Raw genomic sequence first — 21,899 nt, 5'->3', positions numbered from 1 at the left:
AGTCTCCCACTAGAGTAGTTGGCTGGAAAACTTCTGATAAAGATTCTAGATTCCTGGCACATAGGTGAAAGAATTTTTTTCCACATATTTTAGGAATAACCGTGTTAAATTTTATAGAGGCAAGATAGTTTGCTCATTCAGTCACAGCTAACAACATACAAGCTAAGATCCTGATCTTACAACTGCCTGTATGAGTGTCACTTAAGTCAATGTGCAAGTGAAGTAGCATCCATGCTTGGAGCCAGCTGCAGAAATGGGTCTTAATTTGTATCTCCTAAATGATTATAAACATTGTGACAGATAAAAGCAAGGGGCTTTGTGTCTTTTGTATTGTAATATGTGGTACAATATGCATAGGCTTAGCAGAATTCAATTTTGATTTTTTTATCATTTCACTGGCTAGTATTGATATTTTTAAGCATTTGTTTATCAATTTAAATTTTCAGTTGCACAATGCATTTAAGCATTCCGCCCCCCGCTCACAGCCCCTCCCCCCTGTTTTTATCAGTATAAATTTTCACAGTTGCGGGAAATGATATATGCGGGGGTGGGGGGGAGTCAGATGACAATTCTTTAATGCCAGCAGACATTGCGATTCAAAAAGTCAAAGCTTTATAACCATTAAAACACAAATGGTCAACATCTCATGTCAAATTAGACAACATAAATAATCTTAAATCAAACTCTTAAGTTCTTAAGCAGCATTTTTTTAAGCTTTGCTTATCTGTAAACTTCATTAATTGTCAATGGAAATATTTTTTTTGTCAGTTTGTGTGTGTATGATGAAATTGACGTTTACTGACATTAACCTATAAAAATCGATTCCTTCCACGCCTAAATATGCAGTATCATACCCTGGTATGAAATCACTACAACTTCTAGACCATTGGTTTAAAAAATCTTCTGGTTTGACCCACAAGTCTGCTTGTTTTCATATGTGTGAGCATAAGAGCTGTGATATAACTATTGGAAATGTGCAACTCCCACGTTTAGGGCCTGATCCAACTCCCAGTGAAGTCCATGAAAAGACTCCTGTGGACGTTGAATTCAGGCCTCTATGAACAATCCTGTTCTAACTGCTTCGAAAATGTTGGGTGAAATCCTAGCGCCATGAAAGTCAGTGGGAGTTTTGCCTTTGCCTTTACTGGAGCCAGGATAAAATGATCTGAGGGCCTGCATTCTTGCATTCCTTATTCAGGCAAAACTCCCAATGAAAGTTACTTGTCTTATTTATTGTTTCTTACGCATATGTACCCAGAGTATTGACTGGGATGCATCTTTAAAAATCCAAATACATCAAGTCAACACGGTAGGTTTCCGACCCATGATTAATTGTGACATTTAAACCCCCCCCAGTCATTTTGAGGTAGCATGGTCTCCCAAAACACTTAAACCAGGAAAGTCAAATATGCTGCTTGTGGCTTCAGTGGCTGAAGTCTTGAGACCATTCAGGCAGTGAGTGGTGGTGTTTTTTTTTTTTTTTGGTATGATGATGAACATTTTGTACTTCTATAGAGTAACTAAAATCAAGCTTTATAAATGGAAACACTGCCACAGCCTTAAAGGGGCAACCTCAAGTACTGTTTACCCTCCATTGTTTGCATCACCTTAGCCTGAAAATGCATTTTTCCTCCTACAGATTTTGTCCTTCCCCATTTGCCAAACATTGATTCCCCCCCCCACCTCCTTCAATTCTAATGGAGCTTGAAATTAACGTAGCTTTATTTTTGTGTAGTTTCCTTGTTCGTTCCAATGCATGTTGCCTGCACAGCTGTGGGGACCTTTTAACTATTGCAGAGCCAGTGTAGGGAACATCAGGGCAAACTCCCACGCTTTGGTTATGTAGGGTCAGTTGGTTGATTTCTCCCTGATCCCCATTATTTTCAGGAGAAATAGGTTACAAAAAGTGTAATGATGGCTGCTGAATTTTTAAAATGTTGCAGAAATGACAGACTTTGAAAATGATGTTCCTCGATGGTAGTCTTTATTCACTTATGATCAATGCATGAAGTTTACCACAAGGGCCAAACTCTACTTGCTTAAATAGTCCCATTGATTTCAAGCAGGATTGCATATGGACAAATAAAGGAGAAGATAAACAGCCAGATAATAAAATGTGGCCAAAGGCAGTTTAACACGATAAAGGGAAAGGTGGAGAAGTGGAATTAATTTCTGACATGCAGCAGTCGGTATTTGGAGTACAATCTGGAAGCATATTCAGAGTGAGGTGATCGGGGCACCCTTTGAAATATAAATAACATAAAAGAAGGGAGAAATCTGTTCCACCTCAGAGTAGGGAGTTTCCCTGATGTATCTTAGAAAAATGAATTTAAATAAACATTTTTGTGGATACACACACATCCCATGGCCAGCTGCAGAATGGAAATATCTCAGTGAGTACAACAAGAATCCAATAGTTATCTGTGAGTGGCTTAGCTTCATGGCTTGCAGTCTTCACCAGGCGGTTGGGGGATAGTTAGCTAGCTCTGTTGATATCCTGCCAGTACTTGGTCTTGCAGTTTGTATCTTTGAATCACCAAATTGCTGTTTGTCAAGTGTTTATTTGGTCAAGTCTTCCAAAGACCTTTGGCAATAGAAAATAGTTGGCCTGCGATAGACAGTACTGAAGAGTGCAGGGGATGCTCATCCATTGTCCTGCGAAGGATAAATAATCGGCTGCTCCTCGCTTCCTTTGGCTGTGATGGGCGTGCTGAATAGCTCCATGTAGCAGGAAACAGAGTAAATTGTTAATACAATTTTCCCACTTGATACTTTGCCCACTCCATAGTTTACACACAACCAACGGTTTCTCCCACTTTGTATTTGTGATTTAATAACACAGGACTGTAGTGAGGTCTTAAATTACTAAGACTTTATTACTTTTACAAAATAGACTACAGTACGTTTAGTAGTAGTCTGTAATATGAAGCATTATCAGTAGTTTAAACTACAAAGTGCATTTTATTTCTGTTCTTTTGATGTTTTACATGCTAATTCACAAAACAGAATAATTCGCAGTTGGTGTCCCAGTTCCGCAAGTGAAGTAATGTGTTTCTAGAGCATGGCTTCTCAACCTGGGGATTTGAAACACATCCAGGAAAGTCATGGCCATCCTTTTTTATTTTATTTTATGGCTAGATTGGAAGTCCCAAAGCTACAGAAGAGATGTTCTGAAACTTTATCTATGCTAATATGATGTCACAGTATGGGTGAAAAGTAGAGAACCATTGTTGTAGTGTATATATTTATCCGATGTATTTAAATTCTACTGCCTACTAGTGTATTTTTATTGCTCCTGCATGCTCAACCCAGATGGTTTCTGTTGGTCTCAGACAGATCGTACGGTAGGCTTAAAAAACATTTTAAAATCGGGGTTGAATATTGGGTCTTAACACTTCGTTTTGCCCTTCTTTTACTTTGGCTGAGGGGAGTGCACAACTGTAATGCTCCTGATGAGGATTTTGCTTATCGCTGCCCGTGTTGCAGCACTCTTCATCTGAAGATCAAACATCTCTAGGAGGTAGGTGAGGGAAATAGAGAGATCACTTCTCCCATTGTTGAAATGCAGCCACCTCTAGAGTATTGTGTGTGGAAGCTGTTTAACTCCTCACAGCAACACTAAGCAAGCTTTTAAAATACCACATGCAGAGGGAGTCTAGACTGGCAGAATACAATTATCTGAGTTAGAATGACCCAGGTGACAGACTTCTCCTCTTGCAAAAAGTGCTTGGGGATCATTAGCGATTCCCAAGACTTTGGCATAACATCTTACCAGAAATACAGCACTTTTAGCAGCTTAGTTCCTGCTAATACTGTGCTGGAGCATTAATTCAGGACTGACTGGGCCCTGAGCAATTCTTGTTTGCAAAGTATTGTGCTAACTACTGACCTGTCTAACATCAGCTTAATGTGCAAATAAACTATTAGAATCTATGCTAGTGCAGTGCAGGAAAAAGCGTAGCTGCCCTATTTCATCTATAAGATTATTGAACTTCAACATCTGTAAGAAGACGCAGTATTTTAGACAGGTTCCTGCAATCTGGCAACTTTAGCTTCTTCCATGTATAGCCTGTAACAGCAATTACTCTGGTTCAAGGCACCTATTGATTTTTAGGCTCAGAGTGTAGTTTTGTGAAACATTAATCAGTTTGTTTTGTAAAACATTGATGTTTCCATGAATTTTGAAAAGAAAACCTTGAAGAAAATGACTTTATCAGGATGGATTTTAGGGTTCCCCAGCAGCTGTTTGCAGATAGGATGCAGCAGCTTTGTGCTAGTGAGCAGGAACTTGACAGGGGAAACGGAGTATAAACAAAAGTGAAACTGACTGCTCTCTTTGCCTTGTCTGAGCTTAGAGAAATGGAAAAGGTGGAGAACATTGATGACAAAAAAGAATTAGATTTCTAAAATATCATCTAAACCCTTGTTAATAACAAAGGGAATACATCTTGTTTTCAGAAATATATAATTTTTAACCCGATAGCGTCCCTAAAAGCACAAATACCACTTTCTTTCATAGAAACAAAAATGGTAAATAAACATGGATGCTTTGGGCTCTGATTCAGGAGCTAAACTTGGTTCATGGTCATGCATAAGTACAGTACTGCTGCTTCTCTTAGGTGGTAGCAGCTTCTCAGCCCCAGTGCATTGTAATGACCAAAGTATAGCAATGGATTAATAGATTTTACGGAGACACAGTCTCAAGATTGTTGGTTCTAAACTTGAACATTTACCTTCAGTCCTTACTCTTCAAATGGAAGAACTAAATGAAACTTTAGGGAAATTTTCCACACACCATGAAAAGCTTACGCTGACTTTCAATAAACTTTCCTGAGGTGAGCCTGTGAAATTTCATGGCAAGTGGGGGAAGGGAGTGGTTTGAACATATGGCTTACATTTATAATGAGAAGCCAGCTTCCATCTTAACTATGTTGTTTTAGTTCAAATCTTGTTGGTTTGCAGTAGTGCCTAGAGGTCCCAACTAAGGTCAGGCCCCATTGCGCTAGGTGCTGTATCAATACAAGAGTCAGTCCTTAACCTGAAGAGTTTGTAAACTGAATAGACCAGGCGACAGGAAGTATTAAGTCCATTTTAGAGTTGAGGAACTGAGGCACAGAGAGATTTAGGTCTGGATTTTTAAAGGTATATAGTCATTGCTGTGCTCAGCGTTTCAACTCCTAAGTCTCATTTTCAAAAGGGATTTTGGCACCAAAGAGCCAAAATCCCATTGACAGTCACTTTTGAAAATGGGACGTAACCATGTACATCACTCAGACTTGGCAGGGCTGAGTTAAGCAATGCCCAGATACTCTTAGAAATCTGGGTATAAGTCACTTGCATGGTGAGTCTGTTGCCAAGATGGAAATTGAACTCAAATCTCTTGTGCTCTAACCACAAGTCCATGCTTCAGCTCCAGCTTTCCCCTGGTATAGAGTGGTTGTGTGGTTTAAGTGTGAGGCTGGGTATGAAGAACTTTGGAGTTGTGCTCTCCACTCAGCCACTGATTCTTTCATGGAAAATCACTGAGCCTCTTCGTATTTCAGTTCCTCTCCAGTGGAAGGGGGATACATACTGTCACGGTGTCTGGAGTGGTGCCAGTCTCAGGTCAGTTTGTCAGAAAACAGGGCAGACACCCCAAACTGGTGGCATATTCTATAATTAGATTTCACCAAGCCAGTAATAAATGTGAGCTCCTAGATCACTACACCAGTCTTACCATTGATTCACAGTCCCCTTTAGGCTCTTCAGTTATTCTTACCACCCAAACTGGACTTTGTGTTAAAAGGTTATTAAAACCAAAAAGCACATTACATTAGGTTTCTCCCAATTCCAAAGGAACAGCCGCTTACCCCATGTCAATGGATACTCTAGAGATATCTCACCAAAGACAACCTGAAAGCCAATTTCTATAGTAAACTAACGAAAGGTTTATTAGCTAAGAAAAGAAATGAGTTAGTGAGAGGTTAAAGCAGGTTAAAATACATTAACAAGTGAGTCAAAGTTCGTAAGTGTCCACTCGCTTAGTAACTCCCGCACTGTTAGAATCAAAACAGTCCAGAGATACAGGATTGCTCCCAGTGTTCATTTTTACAGCTGTTTTCCCAGAAAGCAGTCTGTCAAGTGTTCCCATCACAGCAGGGGTCTGTAAATTTCCCATTGTTGAATGCAATGATCCATGCTTTGAAGTTAGCATGCTTCTCATTTACAGTTCTAAGGCTACGGTTCTGATAGACCTCTATCATATCCCCCCTTAGTCATCTCTCTTCCAAGATGAAAAGTCCCAGTTTTGTTAATCTCTCCTCATATGGGAAGCTGTTCCATACCCCTAATAATTTTTGTTTCCCTTTTCTGAACCTTTTCCATTTCTAATATACTGTTTCTGAGATGGGGCGACCAGAACTACATGCAGTATTCAGGATGTGGGGGTACCATGGCTTTACATAGTGGTATTATGATATTTACTGTTATAATCTGTCCTTTTCCTAATGATTCCCAATATTGTCAGCTTTTTTTGATTACTGCTGCATATTGAGCAGATGTTTTCGGAGAACTATCCACAATGACGCCAAGATTTTTCTTGAGTGGTAACAGCTAATTTAGACCCCATCATTTCGTTTGTATAATTGGGGTTATATTTTCCAATATACATTACTTCATATTTATCAACATTAAATTTCATCTACCATTTTGCTGCCCAGTCACCCAGTTTTGTGAGATTCCTTTGTAAATTTTTGTAGTCTGTTTTTGGACTTAACTACCTTGAGTAATTTTGTATCATCTACAAATTTTGCAACCTCACTGTTTACCTCTTTTTCCAGATCCTTTAGGAATATATTGAACAGCACTGGTCTCAGTGGAGATCCCTGGGGGACACCACTATTTACCTCTCTCCATTGTGAAAACTGATAATTTATTCCTACCTTTGTTTTCTGTCTTCTAATTGGTTACTGATCCATGAGAGGACCTTCTCTCATATCCTATGACTGCTTATTTTGCTTAAGAGCTTTTGATGAGGGATCTTGCCAAAGGCTTTCTGAAAGTCCAAGTACTCTATATCCACATGATCACTTTTGTCCACATGTTTATTGACTCCTAATTCTAACAGATTTGTGAGGCATGATTTCCCTTTACAGAAGCTGTGTTAATTCTTCCCCACAAATCATGTTCATCTATGTGTCTTATAATTGTGCTGTTTACTATAACTATAGTTCCAATCAATTTGCCTGGTACTTCAGTTAGGTTTACTGGCTGGTATTTGTCAGGATCACCTCTGAAGCCTTTTTAAAAAATTGGTGTCACATTAGCTATCCTTCAGTCATATGGTATAGAAGCTGATTTGAGTGTTGGGTTAGATACCACAGTCAGTAGTTCTACAGTTGCATAGTTGAGTTCCTTCAGAACTCTTGGGTGAATACCATCTGGTTCTGGTGACTTTTTACTGTTTACTTTAATTTGTTCCAAAACCTCCTCTACTGACACCTCAGTCTGGGACAGTTCCTCAGGCTTATCACCTAAAAAGAATGACACAGGTGTGGGAATCTCCCTCACATCCTCTGCAGTGAAGACTGATGGAAAGAATTCATTTAGTTTCTCTGCAATGCCATGGTTTTCTTTGAGTGCTCCTTTAGCATCTTGATTTTCCAGTAGCCCCGCTGATTGGTTGGTCGGCTTCCTGCTTCTGATGTACTTAAACATTTTTTGCTGTTCTTGTCTCTTTTGCTAGTTGCTCTTCAAATTCTTTTTTGGCCTGCCTAATTATGTTTTTGCACTTGATTCACGAGAGTTTAAGATAAGCTATTACCAGCAGGAGAGTTGGGTGGGGGTAGAGAAGGTAGCTTTTGTAGTGGTAAACACCCATTTTTTCATGGTTTGTATGTATAAGAACATCTTCTGTATTTTCCACAGTATGCATCCGATGAAGTGAGCTGTAGCTCACAAAAGCTTATGCTCAAATAAATTGGTTAGTCTCTAAGGTGCCACAAGTCCTCCTTTTCTTTTTGCGAATACAGACTAACACGGCTGCTACTCTGAAACTTGTTTTAAAAAGTTTCTGTGCAGCTTGTAGGCGTTTCACTCTTGTGACTGTGCCTTTTAACTAGCTTTGTCATATTTGTGTAGTTCCCCTTTCTGAAGTTAAATATTACTGTGGTGGGCTTCTTTGGTATTATCCCCCAAAGGATGTTAAATTTAATTATATTATGGTCGCTATTACTGAGCGGTTCAATTATATTCTCCTCTTTGACCAGGTCCTTTGCTCCGCTTTGGATAAATCAAGAATGGCCTCTCCCCTTGTGTGTTCCAGGACTAGCTGCTCCAAGAACCAGTCATTAAGGGGGTCTAGAAACTTTATCTCTGCATCCTGTCCTGAGGTGACATGTACCCAGTCAATATGGGCATAGTCTCCCCTCCCCCCCTCATTATTGAGTTTTCTAGTTCTATAGCCACTCTAATCTCCAGGTGGTCAGTAGTATATTCCTGCTGCGCTACTCTTATTACTCAAGCATGGAATTTCTATCCATAGAGATTCTGTGGCACAGTTTGAGTCATTTGAGATTTTTATTGTATTTACTGTTTACTTGCTTTCTTTCACATATAGTGCCACCCCCCACCAGCACAACCTACTCTGTCATTCCTGTATATTTTGTCCTCTGGTATTCCCATGTCCCATTTATTATCATTCCACCAAGTTTTTGTGATGCTTGTTATGTCAGTATCCTCATGGGAGCCACATTGGATCTCAAAGCACTGTCCCAAGGGTAAGTGTCATTATCCCCATTTTACAGGTGGGAGAACTGAGCCCGTGTCTTTTTACCTTTATTTTATTTTCTTGGTACTGAGTCTGTGTGGTTCACAAACAGCATTGAACTCTGGGCTGTTTCTCTCCAACAAAGCTGCTCACCAAAGCTGTTACAGAAACCTGCAGCAGCTTCAGCTCTCAAACTATGATTAATATTAAACCTTTTCAAATCCAGCTCATTTACTCTGAAGTTACTCAACTCATTAATTTCACTGATTTATTTGATTTACCTGTCTGGGAAAGGCCACCAGTACAATGCTATATGTGTCTGCTTCTCCATCCAGTCTGTAGTAATTAGCCATATTGACTGCTTTCCAAAGCCTTACTTCTAGGCATCACTAGCCTCTAATTTAAAATGATCACTAACTAACAAGGGTAAAGGGTTTCAGAGATCTCCACAACCATTTGAGTTCAAACTGGTAAAACAATTCAGTTTCCCAAGCATAATAGGCACCTGAAATCTCTATTACATTACAGAGATTTTACAGAGCATTACAGACAAGACCCAGGGTACTTGGATGTGGGCATACACTTCCCAACTTTCTATTAGAGAACAAAGTGAATCAAGCCCACCTTTATCACTCCCCCCAAGCCCATGCCCCTTAAGGCAAATCACACACTTCCTAAGGTGAATCTATTTAGCTTATTCAGTTGGGCCCTTCTGGTGGGCTGTGTTCTCACCCCCTGTACTCTATTTCCCTCCTCTTTTCCAGCCTCTTCTCGTTTTGCTGTCCCCTCTTCTTTTCTCATCCCTTCTCTCTCTTCCATTTTGTTGTTCTTGGACTCCACCTGCACTCATTCCCGTTGCTTTCCGTGTTCAGTTCCATGATTCCTCCCTTCTCCCCATTCTTCATACTATATGATGTAGCTACATTGTGGCCATCAGTAGGTTATTTATTTACCTTGAGTTAGATCATGAAAATCCTGTGAAAACAGATGCTACTGCAGACTTCCCCCTGTATTTGTTTTCCTTACTAACCTTTCATGTCTGTCATGGTCTACAGAAATTTAGGGGAGCCCTAGCTAGGAATTCATGTATATCTATCAACGTATTGTTTCTCAGCAAGAAGGCATTCTGTGCTTGAAACAAAAAGCCTGTGCTGGAATTTGAGTCGCATTTCAAAAGAGTTTGAACTTAGCTGGAACAATGTTTAAACCAAGCCTAATGGCCAGCCATAATGGTGTAGGAAACTCAGAGAGCTGAGAGTTTTAAAATCAATGTAGCAGCCTTGCTAAATCTTAAAGGTGATTATGTGAGATTCTCGGCTTTCATTTTAAAAAGAAAAAGGGAAGTTTCTAGCTGTTGTGGTTGTGAAGAAAAGCTTGAAAACATGACCAGAGAACATCTGAAACTAGAATCAGAGGGGTAGCCGTGTTAGTCTGGATCTGTAAAAGCGGCAAAGAGTCCTGTGGCACCTTATAGACTATCAGACGTATTGAAGCATAAGTTTTCGTGGGTGAATACCCACTTCGTCGGATGCATGTCTGAAACTAAAAGGTACACAGAAAGAACCCTGAATTAATTTTTTTTTTTTAATCTCATGGGTTTTTTTTAAAAATCAGACTCAGATTCTGGGGGGGGCCTGATTCATGACAGACTCAGATTCGGGGGGGGGGGGGGGGGCTGATTAATGGTTTATGAATACTTGGGATTGGCACTATTGAGTTTGAGTCAAGGTAGGGACCAGGATTAGCTGGAACCATGTTAAACATAGGAATTGCCATATTGGAACAGACCTGCTGTTCTCATCTAGAACAATATCCTGTCTCTGACAACGGCCAGTTGCAAGAGCCTCAGAGGAAGGCCTAAGAACCCTGCAGTGGGCTGATGTGTAGTCATCTGCTCCCTTTGTCAGGTCTAATAGTTAGAGTTTGGCTTAAGCCCTGAAGTATGAGGTTCGATGTCCCTTCCACAATTTTTTGTCATCGTTAATTCTGGATATGCTTGATATCTATAGAAATGTTCAGTTCCTTTTTGATCCTGTAAAATTGTTGGTCCCAACAACTTCCAGTGGCAGTGAGTTCTACGTTTACATATTGTGCAAAAAAAAAAAATTCCCTTTATCCATTTTGAATGTTTGCCACCTTTTAATTTAATTTAATTAAATGTCTCCTATTTCTTCTATTACAAGACAGGGAGAATAGATGTTTCTGATCTACTTTCTAATTATTTTATAGGCCTTTATGCTCTCCCCAGTAAACGCAGTCTTTTTAATCTTTCTTCATACAAGAGGGTTTTTTTTTTTTGTAGGCCTTTGATCATTCTTGTCATCTTTCTTTGAACCCCCTTTGGTTCTGCAATACCCTTTTTGAGATGGAGTAACCAGTACTACATACTGTATTCCACCTGAAGCCCCACCATTTACTTTTTGATAGACTGAAGTCCAGCAAAACAAAAACGTAGTCTAAAACTGAAAATGGTAATAGTTTGCTGAAGATTTGATTCTTATCTTAGGTGAGTGGGTGTGTGCAGGTGGGAATGTCATACCGCATCTTGAAAAATTGTCTGCTCTGAATGTGTTTGGAATCCATCAAGATTCTGTAGGCTTGATTCTAATATATAGAAAGAGAAGCAGAAAAGAGATTTTCAAACAGAAAATGCGGGGGGGGGGGGAGGAACAGCACTGCAATGAGGTGTGTGAGATATATCTACAAATCCTCTTGACAGTAATTGATTTTGCCAGCTATGGGTTACCATATAATAAGTCTGATGAAACATTTGTTATTTCTTTCCTCTTCTGCCCTGAGGCTTGTAACTGAAAATGGCATGTTTGAACCCTTTTATTCTGTCTATTAAATAGTTAAAAGATGCTGAAAGGCTTTGGTAAATCTGGAACCAGCACTAATTTGGCGATGAAAGGGACCCTCTATCACCCTGACTGACAGCCCTCCCACCCACATCTCTGTGAATGCCAAGCTGCAGAAGTTGATGCAGAGAAAACTTAACTCTGGAATGATACTGTGTGACTCCATAATATATATATAATGTATATTTGCATACATATAGCACTGTCATATTTTTCTTAGTCCATGACCAGCCCGCCTCCTAATTTAGTTTGTTCAGAATTAAAGATGGCATATCTAGGAGATTTTAAATGCATTTATAACGATGAGGAAAGAGATGGTTACTGAGGCCCAGCTGCTTTAGTAATGCCGTATATCAACATTATATCTTCTCTTCTATTTTCGTTTCACTGTTTGACTTGAGGTTTAAGTCTTTGGCTTCACATTTGCTGGTAGGATGAAGTGCTTAATGGTATTGCGCATAATTTGTTAGCAATATACCGTACTGTATTTTTGTTGCTTCTCTGTGGTTAAATCCACATGGGAGACATCCTACCTTCTGTGCTTTTTAAAGGCATCTTCCCCCACCCCATTAGTCAGGACAAGTTATTATCTTCTCAGATTCTCTTCTTATAAGTTTGTTTATAAGATGTATCCAAGCTTGCAGATTAGCTCTCATAACTGATTGAAGGGCTCTGACTGCTTACCATTTCTAGAACTGCGAAGAACTGAGAAAATAAGTAAATGTCTATGTCAAGATTGTTTCACCTTGTCCTAGAAAGATGACAATTCAACCTGAAAAATTTGCCTGACAACCCCCTGAGCAGATTTAGAGGAAGTCAGTTTGGCCGTGGGTGTGACACAGGCTGTTGCCATTATTTTCAACACTGAAATGTTGATAGAAAGGGCCCTCTCTTACTTCCTTTCTGCTAGGGACAGAGCGTGACTTTTAGAGTCCATATTTTACTGAGGGCTTTCAAATTGAATAGCAGGAAAAAAACACTGTTAGGCAGATTCCCCCACAACACCCATCTGGGATTGAAGCTCAGACTTGGAGAACACATCATCTGCTTCTGAAAGGAAATGCACAGAGGCTGACCATGGAAAGAAAGACCATGGAGAACTGCTGCCTTACCATCTTGTCTATTTCTTCCTGATCCAAGCTCCCAAAGTCTCTTGACCTGGCAAGGCCCCTCTCAAGAGCGAGGGATCCCCTTTTTCATATGTTTTCCTAAAGTCTATGCACTTTGCATATTGCAAAGTCCAGAATATGTTCGCTGTCTCGTGCAGGGCCAAGGGTATGACAGCTTGAAGAGCCAAAGTGAAACTCTAAAAGAACTTATAAAAGTTTCTGCTCTTAGCACTCACAAGGTTCAGTAGGATCTTCTTTTCTGGTCTGCTGGCTTCTGAAAACAGATCTTTCCTTTAATCCTCTTGTTAGATCTCCCTGGAGCCTGGATCACAGTCTCCAGAGTTCATATGAACTTCCCCTTGAAGTCTTTAGAATCAGAAAAGGATCTCAGGTTGATGAGGAATGAGGAGAAAGAAACATCCCAGGGAATGGAAATACTTTGCCTGGGTTGCATTTTCTGCTTGTTGCCATCTGGAACTCTGAAAACTCTGTCTGTGTTGATCATGCCAGGCAGAGAAAATAAATTAAAAGGGAAAAGGATAATTTGTTCTCAAACATATTTGCTGCAAAAGTTCTAATCTATGGAGCTGAAAACTGCAGATGTCTACATAGGCTGTGTCCTCATAGAGTTAAGGTTTTCTTTTAGTCTCTTTCGTTGGTGTAGGAGGCAATTGTGTGCTTGGTTGCATCACCTTTCTATCTGAAGTTCCAAGCTGATAAATAGAAAACTATCAGGGACGGCATCCTGTGCCTCTTTGCCTTCTATAAAACGCATGCAATAGACAGTGAAATTGAATTGCTGTCACGTGTCTAAATAACAGAAAGTTTTCTAGAGGGGCTTTTTTTTTCCCTCCCACCTAGCATTGCAGCTCTTCTTTCTATGGGTGTTGACATATGTGCAGTTAATGCAGTTCCATGTGGAGTATGGAATTCTATTAAAGACCCAGGGGCGAGAGAACCAATAAGCTGTTTGCTTTTGGGCACTGACGGATAGGACATCAGAATGCAGACAAGGCAATTTATTCTGGAGGTTGCTGAATTAACCTGCTCCATTTTGTATGTCTCCAAATAACCCCATTTCCCCATCGGTTTCCACAGTTGCAGTACCCTACCTGGCCAGCAATGTAGGATAAACTATTCACAAGGCTTCACAGAGTGGGTCAACAGCTTTACCATCTAATGAAATAGTACACCATATCTTACGTTAGCCCCGATGGCTACTGATAGCTCCCTCCTGGCCATACAGAGTAATGCTGATGGGCCCCTGGCCAGGTGTAGGCTTCTGGCTTGCCTCCCCAGCCTACACCCGGTGCCATGGCTAGTATCTTTTAGACCCTTCCTCCAGAGTGCTGATATATTAATTCAACCAGATGTTCACAAAGTAACACATAACTCCCAACCAAAGCAGGCTGCCAAGACCCAGAGGCCTTAGTCACAAGAGCCAACCTTTCTCCTGCAGCCTCATCTTCAACTCTGCCTCTCAGCCCTTGATAGGGAACACTTGCCCCTTTCCCAGTGGGGTCTGATAATCAAACAGGGCTGGCAGGCCCCAGGCTTCTTGACTGACAAAGGGACAGACACCAGGAAGAACCAGGCTTGTGGCACTGACAGTATTAGATCATCTTCAGGGATCCAAAACAAACACTTGTATTAATGGTCTGGGGCACTGTATTCATGTTAGCCTTTCCCTTACGGAGACAGATTCAAATTCTAGATTTGGTCACCCATATCACTGAGCTTGGTCTCCTCCTAGATTCCACTGGGTGGTTTTCTGTGTTGCAAGACCACCATGACATTCAGTGGAAATTATTTAAGGTGCAGTTCAACTCTGAACAGTGATTGTGAAACTGGCATTTTCTGCCTTCTGTATATATTAAGTCCTATGTGCTCAGTTTCATGACTAAAATTGTATTGCTTGTTACCCGTGTTAACCCGGAGGAGCTAACACAGCCAAGAAGAATTAAGCTGGATTCTGTTTGTTATTATACATCATCATTAAACCATTGAAGGGTTTGCATAGGTGTTACCAAGAACCTTTATCACTGTAGAACCTTTATTACTGTTGGCATTAGAAGGAAAACACCAGCTGGACTGTCAGATCTCTTGTCAATTTTTCAGGGCTGGAAGTTGGGGGAAAAAATATCTTTTTACTTGTAAACTGAGCCGACTTGATAGGGAATCACTGACAGTAAGCATAGAACAAACTCCATGATGTCATTTTTACAGTGTCAGTTGTTAGTGTAAACTTTGTTTAAGTTTCTGATAAGGAGAAGGCCAGAACTGAAATAAGATGTGTTCCAGTTTTGGGCATAACTACATTGGCAAAGCTGTGATTTGTTTTTAGGGGGTGGGGTGGGGTGGGAAGTAGGGTGGCTAGGGCTGGAATAGCAGCAAGTGATGGAAGCCCAGATGGAGTGGCACTGATATGGCTGTATTGGCGTCCCAAGACTGTAGCAGTTCAGCATTAAGTTGAATTGTTAGAACGTGGGAGTGGAGGGTTGTGCTTTGGGGAGGGGCAAAGGTCGTTGCATTGTTCCTCATTCTAGCTGATGCATTTTAGTTTCATTAAATATTAAATTAACAATTCTTAAAAAATACAGAAAAGAAATACAGTAAATCCTGATATTTTACAAAGGTTTTAGTGGAATACCTGCAACCTTCATAAAGTCAACGGTTGATGTTAAAAAACCAAACACCTTTTCTATACTAATTTCAGATGCCAAATATATCTGAATCTATAGGTTATTTGGAAAATCGAGGCACATCTCCTTCGATCTCTCTTTTAAAAAGTCATTTTCTGATCTGACAAATATCCCATTCTCTGTTCTTTGGAAAGATCTAATAACAGATAGTCTTACCATTATTTTATAGCACACGGTCCATTGTGAGAATGTAAAGATAAAATGGAACACAAAGGGTTGGGTTTCTTATGCTAAAGGTTATAAATTAGAAATAAAAATTGGTGATATATTAGAGGTACTCCTCTCATGTCAGGAATTTGGAACAAAGCCTCCGTGCATAGACAAGGGTATAAGATTTCAGCACTTTAGATTTATCCATTAGTATTTGCTGACTGAAAGCAGCACGTTCAAAACAAATGAGTGAACTATTGTCAGACACGTTCTGGACAAGCAGGTAACGGCAGGTTTTTTGTTTTCATGGAGGCTCCACAGGGTATAAGACAATAAGGGATGTCAGTTATAGACTTTGAAAGTAACAGGTTGAAATAGGTTCCAAGAACATTCTGGAACAAGAATGCCAATCCAAATATTTTTGTAGTGTTTTAGTGCGCCGATTCAAACATGGACTCAGTAGCTGCCCAATATCACTGAACTATATAGCCTGACTAGAACCCCACAGTGTTTTTATTTATGTAGAGAGGAGGCAGCGTTCTTTAGTGGTTGAATCTCAGGACTGGAAGTCATAAAGTTTAAGGCCAGAAGGGACCACCATATTGTCAGAATTGGGTTCTAATCTTGTTTTCAACATCCACTTCATTTGTGACCTCAAGCTAGTCAATTACATTTCCATGCCTCAATTTTTCTAACTGTAAAAGGGGATAATGCTTATCATATGGATCTCTGACTTTTGTGCTGCTTAGTGTTTATAAAGTGTTTTGGGGTCCTCTGATGGAAGGTAGTATGAATGTATTAAATATCTTCTCTTCATTGTCATTCAGAACCTGTTTACTTACCACGAATGTGTTTTAATATTCAGCAGTATTCCTTTTATAAGTCCTAATACACTGAGAATGCTGGATAAAAATGGACTTGCTTCTCCTCATAAGTGGACTGTCTGGCTTACTGCTCATAAGTGCTTTTACTCTTGGCCAGCCCCGTGTATTTTTGGAGCGTGAAGTTGACAGCAGTGGGAGAGCTGCTTCGATGACCTGAAAAAACAAATAAAATAAAATGGGCAGTTTCAGTCTAGTTCCTAGAGAATAGGTGTCTACATCATTATATATATTTTTGAAGACCATTAAACAGCCATTGAATGGCAGAATGTTTCAAGTCGTAACCAGCCTGGGGTGGCTCTGAATCAGCGACCTATGGCTTGTCTTCACTGCGGAGTTAACGCAAATTATAACTGTTACCCGTAACTTGAGTCCTGTCCACACACACACACCCTTAACTTCAGTGTGGTGGTGCTTTTTACTTGAGTTGACTGGATGTCAAAGGGTATAAGCTACAGCTTGAGTTAGCACAGCCTGTTACCAGCTAACACAGTCACTTTGTGCTGCTAATACAATCACTCTGTGCGGGTTGGGTGTTGTTTTGCAGTGTGGTTGAACTTACTTGAGTGAGGCTAACTTGAGAGGAGTTATCTTGGGCAGCAAAGACACAGCCCTGGTGGCAAAACTCTTTGTATCCCATTACCAAGCTGTTGAGGTATTCTATCCCAACTTGCAACTTTTGTAGTGAAACCTGGGGAATAAAACTGCCACTGTGAACTGCTTCACAAAACTTACAACTGACCCTTCTGAAAAGACAAGGGCACTGCACATGTTCATAGAACCTTGGTTGCAACAACATTACAATGTCTTACCTCCTAACTTCCTCAGCTCCAGAAGTTCCATGGCCAGAGATTGGCCATTCATTTTTTCCATTGGTCGGAAAGTAATGTGTCAGCAGAAGAGAGTGAATGTATAGATGCCGGTACCTTTTGAGCCCAAGGAAGAAAATGGAAAATTCAGCAAGGGGTATTTGCAGGAACTATAAGGTATGCTTGACAAGACATGGTGAAGTTCTCTTGCAGTGTATTGAATGAGGCTGTGGGGATGAGAATGATCACTTGGAGTATGCTTCTGCTTTCTCATGGTTTCACCATGTTGGGTTAAGAACCGCAATGATTTATTCTGAAAAACATGGTTTAATCCAACGTCTCCAAACAAAAACAGCTCTCTAAGCTTAGTCAACAATTATTTTACACTGTGCAGTCGTACAATGGAATCACTTAAAAGAGAGGAAGATTCCCCCAGTGGTTCAGCAGCACGTAGATGGGAGATCTAAGACAGAAGCTAGATTTAAGGCATTCATTCTGTTACAAGCAGGGAATGAGTGGTGTGTTATACTTCTTTCCTGGAAGTCCAACATCCTGTCACTGATTTGGGTGCTAGTTTTTCTAGATTGCTCCAGTATGTTGAGTTGCCTGGATACGATTGTGATGGGGCCATATAGGCAATACCAAAATAAGCCTGGATTCAACACGAAACCATGGCAGCCTTCATGTATGTGGATGCAAACTTTTTTTGCTCGCCTTTTAGTTGAGAAATTGGTTTTTTTGGAGAGCCAGAGTCTGAATCAAGCACTTAATTCACCGTAGCTTGCTTGCTTGCTTGCTTGCTTGCTTGATTTTTAGTGTTGCTGCTGTACCTGCTGAACTGCCAGATTAATTTCCTGTCTGAAATTCTGTCCTTTTATTTCTTTGGCGTATGCCGCCCTGCAGTTACAGAATAAAAAATTTCCTTGCAGTATTAAAGCACTATTTGGGTTAGGAACTTAAGATAAATCTGTTGGGTAGCTGTGAAAATAAGTTTTATTTCAGTCCCCTCTTGATACTCTGTGGTTTTATGTTGGGAGCTGTGCATGACAAAGAGAAGGATGAAGCCAGAAGCAATTTTAAAGAGTACGTCACATTTTTACTGTAATACTGAGCTATTGATTGTTGACTTATTTGTAGGCTTAATGCAGAACCATTTCCTTACTTAGTATCTGAATATCCATTATGCTGTTGGCTCAATGCCAGAAAGTTGAAATCCTGCATTTTCTGTTATAATTTGGCCATCCAAGAGTTCTAATGTGGTTTTGATTTTAAAAAGTGGACATGCCTTAAGTTTCCATGGTTGAGTATTTAAGTTCTGCATACTGGAAAGAATCTCTAAAATAAGAGCTTCATGTTGGTCCATGAAAACTAGTTATCAAGTGGTAGAAAGCATGAAACCATTCAAATTGGGCTCTTCAAGATGCACAGTGCTGGTGAGCTTTTTGACAGACATTGGGGCAAGTGTAGGAATGTTGTCTCATTGTTTGCTTGTACTCCTCCCTCAGTCTGTCCTATATCTATTGTCTTATACATAGATTACATGCTTTGGGGCAGGGACTGTGTTTCTGTACAGTGTCTAGCACAATGGGGTCCTGATTCATGACTGGGGCTCCTACGCACGATAATACAAATAATAAAAATTACTTTGCCATTATTTTTCTCTTTTATAGAAAACTCTTTCTTATATTGGCCTTTCCTTTTGTTCACAATTTTAAAAGATCCTTTTGAATTAAAGGTTAATAGCCTTGCATACCAAAACAGATTTCTCTTCTTCTGATAACTCATCTTGGCTGTGATGTACAACACTCCTTTCTTGTCTGGAATTTAAAACCATTGATTCCTTGCCCAGTCTCTTGTATTTCTTGTTCTGCATGGGGCACTCAGAAGCTCAGGGAGCCAGGCTGCTTAGACAGTCTTCTGGGTTGCAGAAACAAGAACTTCAAGCTCTTTAAAAATATATGTAACTGAGGACCTGATCTTGCAATTCTTACTCAAATGGGTAGTTTCATCCATAAAGATTATTCATATCCGCAAAGGTGGCAGGCTTGAGTCTATAGTTCATATGTTAGGATTAGAAGCAAATACAGGAAGTTAAAGGAGATTGCTGAAGGTTAAACTGCAGCTCAAACCACAGCTTTGTACGGTACCAAGTATACGATAACAACAGTGTGGGGGTTTCTTTAAAAGATCAGGAACAAAGAATTTTCCCTCCGGCAACTGTCCTGTGTTTTATTGAGTCTTTTTCACTCCGACTTCTAGCCAAGACTTATTGCAGTCCATTTCCTGCCATTTCAGCTTTCCATTAAATTATAGGATTTTAGAAGGTAGAGTTATCACCTGTTAGACTGTACCTTTTAAAAAGGAAATGAGCAGCTTATGCTTGCCAAAAAGCTTATGATTTTCTCCCAGTGGGACCTAATAGTAATTGTTCAAACTTTAAAGTGAAAGTCAATTTGAGCCAGCAATGCTATCAACTGAAACTTATGCTGACAACATCTATGTTGAAATTGACTTTTCCTAATACTAAGGACGATCTGGGATAAATTTGTATTGCAAATCCTTATGCCCTCTTTCCTCCTTCCCCACCTCTCTAGCCATGAAGATGCAGTGTTTTTATTTTTAAATGATCAGCCCCTCTGATTGTCCGGTGCAAAGGTAGCCTTTCACGTTGTCCAACTTTCTTGCCGAGGAATATAAGGATATCAAAGAAAACCAGGCCATCTTCTCTTCCTTTTGTTGTTAGATGCCTGGCTACTCCAAGCTCCTGTTATTACTAGGTTTGATTGTAGACATCTTTCCGTTGGCTCCCTGATATACAAGGGATAGAGAAAGACAGCAATTATGAAACAATTTGGAGATGATGAATCCTCTTGTCATTTCCATATTTAATGGAAAAGAGAGATTCTAACAAGTTGTTCTTTAGATATTAAGCCCATCTTTATTAGTATGACATAGAGTGCTTAAAAATTATGTACCGTCACACTCTCTCCATTGACTCTGCTATGGCCATAGCAGAGTCAAAGCTTTTGTCACAGATATTTTTAATAAAAGTCAGGGGCGGGTCACAGGCAATAAAGAAAAAATCATAGAAGCCCATGACCTGTCCCTGACTTTTACTAAAAATATCTGCGACCAAATGGGAAGCTGCTGGGCAGCTGCTGGGGCTGACTTGGAGCTCCAGGGTCCCATTCACCCATGACTCGGAGCTGCAGGGGTCCCCCTGCCGCCTGTGGTGGCTTGGAGCTCGGGGGCCACACCACCTCAGGTGGCAGGGGTACCCCGCAGCTCCCTGCCCCCATGGGAGGCAGTGGGACCCTGCAACTCCCAGCCACCACGGGCAGAAGCCACGGAGGTCTTTAGAAATCACGGAATCATGAAAAAATTGTAGCCTTAGCCATAGTCCCTGTATACCTGACTTTAATCAGAGCTTAGCTTTAGAAGCTAGAAAGGAGAGAGGGCATTACCATATAACATTTTAATTTATAGAGTGGCAACTCCTATTTATAGACTTTAAATAATTGCAATGCCAATGCCAATTTAAGTTGACCTGTTCCACTTTTTTAGATTCTTGCAATTGCAAGAGATGATAAACTATCTCTCTATAGGAGGGTAAATTAATAGGTGTCCCGGAAGGCCTGGAAGTGACAGGATTTGATTGCATTCCTCGAACGCTTAATACCTAAGGCTCTCAAATTAGATAGCAAAGAGGATCTGTTGAAAGAATCCATGGACTTGCAAGAAAGGCCTTTGCTGATAACTAAGGATGCAGGGTGACAATTATTTTGGGAGTGTTAGACTACTTCAGCAGCTGGAGGATCCTGGTTGTAGGAAATAATAAAGATATTTTAAAAGGGGGGAAAAAAAATTTTTGCTTCGCTGCAGTTCACCCCTGTCCCAAAGTGAACATGGACAAAAATTCATATGGTCAACAGGGAACTGGTTCCAAATCAGTGTCTAGTTGGTTATTGCATTATATCTTGACTGACTACTTACGTTTTTTTTTTATGATGATGTGGCAGTATACTTTGTAATGGCCATATTACTGAAGCTTGGTCTATGTAGTGGTCCAAAAGAAATGTCTTCTTCCAGAAAAGTGTATGGATGTTGATTGACCCAAACCCTATGCAGAAATATCCACAGGCCTCTGTTGTTGATCAAATGATGATGTACAAAGGAATATATTTCAGGGACGTCTCTCTGAATTATACAACATGTTGCTGCATGGCTACCAGTTCAATGGGTACAGTTCAAGTTTATGACTGAAGCTAAATTGACTACAATATTGGATATATCTCTGAGTATTAAATATTATATGATGAAATTGTAGTTTTTACTTTCCAAACCCGATATACTTCACTATTCAAGATAAGATCCAGATGTTCAAATTGTAGATTTGGTGGTCAGGATTTAAGAAGTCTGGCCCAGTATCCTTACTAGGTTACCTGCCATTAGTTGATCTATCTGGGCCATACGCATAACCTTAATCAGTATAGGGATATTTGCATAGGATCGTTTCTGTTGGGTTCCTTTTTTTGACAGCGTAGCAAGGCCCTGAATGGTAGTTGGAGTCTCTTCTAGTCTTCGGGGGGAAAATAAGTAATATTTAGGGGGGTTATTTTGTATGACATGTAAATTTATATAAAG

At 40.2% G+C, this 21,899-nt stretch overlaps 1 protein-coding gene across 3 annotated transcripts in view; it reads left to right on the top strand.

Annotated features, from left to right (window-relative positions):
• NUP93 (nucleoporin 93) overlaps positions 1 to 21,899 on the top strand; it is a 123,860-nt gene that overhangs the window by 21,177 nt on the left and 80,784 nt on the right. The window lies entirely within an intron of this gene.

This window comes from Lepidochelys kempii, chromosome 12 (assembly GCF_965140285.1).
Source record: "Lepidochelys kempii isolate rLepKem1 chromosome 12, rLepKem1.hap1, whole genome shotgun sequence".
Taxonomy (NCBI): Eukaryota; Metazoa; Chordata; order Testudines; family Cheloniidae; genus Lepidochelys; species Lepidochelys kempii.
This window is presented reverse-complemented; position numbering and strand designations above follow the sequence as displayed.